Source organism: Nannospalax galili, unplaced genomic scaffold (assembly GCF_000622305.1).
Source record: "Nannospalax galili isolate Female #2095 unplaced genomic scaffold, S.galili_v1.0 scaffold302, whole genome shotgun sequence".
NCBI lineage: Eukaryota > Metazoa > Chordata > Mammalia > Rodentia > Spalacidae > Nannospalax > Nannospalax galili.
The window spans coordinates 260272-264281 of NW_008350120.1; the positions used below are offsets into that span (position 1 = coordinate 260272).

At 47.1% G+C, this 4010-nt stretch overlaps 1 pseudogene; it reads left to right on the top strand.

The window, feature by feature from the left end:
* The window catches only part of LOC103745356, a 5252-nt pseudogene extending 1781 nt beyond the window's left edge, over positions 1-3471 (top strand).
* Positions 3472-4010: the final 539 nt, after the last annotated feature.

Sequence of the window (4010 nt, forward strand, 5' to 3'; positions counted from 1 at the left end):
GAGTCCATGTGTATAGCTAAAGGCTACATAACAAGAAACAGTGTCAGACAAGAGAAACCTTCCTTTGAGTTGTTGGCCAGGGTGGTCCAAGAGGCTCCCAAAATTATACAGGTTATTGCCCCAGCCCTTGATGGCCTCCCAGAACTTGAAGGTAAGCTCCTACTGACGAAGACAGAACATACTTCAGACACAGGATTTGGAGCAATAGAGCTGCAACTGACCTGAAACCACTTCCCCTGAAGGCGAGTTGTCATAGCTTTGGAGAGCGCTATGAAGGTGCCAAGGAAAATATCAATGAGTGATCCAACACCAGCTTCAAGACCAAATAACCACATCAATAGCCAGCACAGAGTACATTGTTGGTGCAGTAATGTCGCTTCTATCTTGGGGGCAATCAACAGCTACCTAATTGGACTAAAATCCTACTCAGTGGGAGGAAACTCGTGTGGTACTGTAAACATAACCAAATACACATGGCTGGAGTGGTCATAGATCTTAGAGAAAACCCCAAGACTGCCACATCACTAGACTAATGTGATTTCTTACTATGTACAAAATATGTATCCTTACATTTACAGACAAATATCCCAGTCACCACTCATCAAAGTAACTCATTTGGCGCCAGTCAGAGACTATTACCAAGTGGTCACACATGAACATTGTCTATGGATTGGCTAGGCCAATCCATACACCTAAGGCTCATGGAACATAGAACAGGGATAAAGAAGAGGACACTAATGAATCTCCCAGTTCTCAATAATGAAGCTTCCTCATGCAACAAAGGGCCAGGAACACAAAAGGTCACAAGTGGCCAAAGCGTAGAGATCAAAAGTCTGCTGAATGCTGGTCCTTGGTCAGGCCTCCTTTATTAAACTTCACCGACCCAAGACTCAGGGACCATCGTGGAAGAGGAGGCAGAAAGATTGTAGGAGTCAGGGAGGAGGTTCATGACCATATGGAAACAGAGTCCTGCAAGCTCCTGGAAACCTGCTCATATGATTCTACGGCAATGGTGTCAGCATACACAAGTGCCCTGCAAACTCAGGCAGACAAACACACAGTATAGAACTCGGGAAATGAACAGCAGACCCCAATCTTAACTGAAAAATACTGGCAACTGATTACTGCTAGGTGGGGAAGAGCTGATCTTACTAAAACAAGGCACTCTAGATAGGCTGACTAGACCTCAGTGGATGGACTTGCACTGGGGAACAGCTGGGGACACTGATGGTGCAGTGAGCCTTAACAGGGATGACAGAGTACATGGCTCCAGTGGGGGAAGCTATGGGAGGGGGCCAGTGGGGACAGGGGTGTAAGGATGATTAAGATTGTTTGAAATGTTCTGGATGAAATACACAAAAAAATCATAACAAATTTAAAAAAAAATAAAAGAGAGAGAAGGGGCTTTAAATCCATTTTTTGTAGGAACGGAAGATGGAGGGCACATGGGTACCTTCGAGAAGCTTGAAAGCACAAAGAAATAGACTGCTCCGTGGTGTCTCCATTGGGAACAGAGCCTGAAAAGATCCAGAGCTGCAGCTGGGGCAATGGCTCAGTCAGTAAAGTGCTTGCCCAACAAGGATGAGGTCCTGCGTTTGGATCCCCAATATCCATGTAAAATTGGGCAGTGGCAAATCCAGAACCCAGAACTGTCAAGGTGGACACAGACACATTCCTGGAGCTCACCTGTCAGCAAGTGTAGCTGAATCAGTGACCTTGGTTCAGTGAGAGGTCCTGTCACAAAATAAAAGGTGGAAAAGATCTAAGAAAGAACAACATTCAAAAAAAAAAAAGAAGAAGAAGAAGAACACAATATTTACCTCTGCCCTCCACACACAAGCATATAGATATGCACAGGTACCCCCAAACATACAAAACACATGCCCAAACATATACCACACAGAAAGGAAGGAAGGAAGGAGGGAGGGAGGGAGGGAAGGAAGGAAGGAAGGAAGGAAGGAAGGAAGGAAGGAAGGAAGGAAGGGGAAAGGAGGGAGGGAGGAAGGGATAAAGGAGAGCCAAAGATAAGAAAAGTTTGCCCATGTTGTGTAGGAATGGTTTAGAACATCCTGAGAGCTTTGAGGTGGCTGTGGATTTTCCCACCCAGTGCTTGTTAACAACGGAAACAGAAAAGCAAACAGATGGGGAAACCCCCACACTGTTCCTCCAACACCATGACTTCCAGACTGCATAGAGTTATCACCCATGGCAAGCCTCAGAGCCAGGACCCCCAACAAGGAGCCAGGAACAAGAGAGACAGTCATAAACGCCTAGGGGCAGCCAAGCCCAAGGGTTCAGTACCATCAATCCCATCCTTCCTTCCTCTACAAAGGAAGGAAGCCTGTGACTGACCTAGATAAATACCGTAGGGAAACTCAGAGTAGAGCAAGTTAGAAAGCAGGGAGTTAACAACACTGTGCCGTGTGTGTGTGTGTGTGTGTGTGTGTGTGTGTGAGAGAGAGAGAGAGAGAGAGAGAGAGAGGCAGAGACAGAGAGACAGAGACTGAGAAAGTTTATGAAAGAATGTGTACTGAGGCGGTATCTCTGGCACTCCCCTGGCTTCTCATGAGACATGCTGATCTCCCAGAAAGAGATTATGCAGATAAAGTCGTGCTCATTTCATTTTTCCAAATTGTTATATTCTAGACATTTTATTATTGTTCAGTGTTCTGTAAACATTTGACTGTGATTCTCACGAGTTTGAGAATAAAATCAGAGCTGCAGGTGCTGGCCCTCCAGTCCTCTAGTTGATTAGCAGTTTCCAAGGTAATCCATTCAGGTCTTGTGGCTACCCCCTCGTTGCCACAAGTTAGTATATGCTAATAAACATCTTAACAATGAAGTCCAGGGATTAGGGAGACAGTGCATTCATTAAAAGGATGCTTTTGCAAGTACAAGGACATGAACTCCATTCACAGAACCTCAGGAAAAATAATTGGAAGTCTTAGTGCTTGTGATTCTGGTCATAGGGAAGCTGAGAGAGGAGGATCCCTGGGGTTCCCTGACCAGTCAGCTAAGTCTATTTCATGAGTTCATGAGTTCATGGCTAGGGAAGGACCTTGTCCAAAAAAATACATAGACAAAGGACAATTCCAAGAAGAACACCACTGGAGGTTGTCCTCTGACCCTGACACTCATGTGTATACAGCTGCATATGCACCAGCACAGGAACATGCACATACACATGTGTTGCTGTGTGCGTTTGCGTCTTGCAGGTGTGGTTTTCGCACGCCGCGCTGCTGGGTGGGTCTCTGGCTCTCCGTGGCTGCTTGGGAAGTGCAGGCGAGTCTGCAGGTCGGCGGGCCCACGCTGGGCGCTGGCAAGTGCAGACTCCGCGGGGGGCTGCAAGCTGCCAGGCGGGTTCTGCGCCAAGCTGCCCGACACTCCCTCTGTGCACGCGATCCGTTGGCCACCGGATCACTAGGGGAGGTGCAGGAACGGCGAACCAGGATCTTCACGAGTGGTTGTTGACAGAAGGATAGCCCCCTCCGGGAAGACTGAATCACAGACTGGTTCCAGGCGCAGTGAGACACAGATATAGCTCCAGACAAGTTCAGTGATACAGCTTCGCTTTATTGGGGTGAAATCAGAAGATTTATAGTGTGGAGGCAATAGCAAAAGCCTCAGTTGATAGGTGCTCCTAGAATGTCCCATTTACATGTGGTGGTGGGCTTCTATCAGACTGTCAGACAATGCCTGATTATCATATAGATAGCAAAAGCCTCAATTGATAGGTGCTCCTAGAATGTCCCATTTACATGTGGTGGTGGGCTTCTATCAGACTGTCAGACAATGCCTGACTGATTATCATATAGAAAAAACCTGGTAGTTTCTATACCAGAGGTCATGTTTCAGATAAGACATCTGTGTTTGGCGGCACTTCAAGGTGAGCCAGGAAGAGAGCAAGAGGCCCCCTGCTGAAAAGGGGAGTTTTTCCATTTGGCGCCGAGCCCCTCAGGGCTATCCGGACATGGAGAAACTGCAACCCTAACAGCAGGGTTCCCCAACAT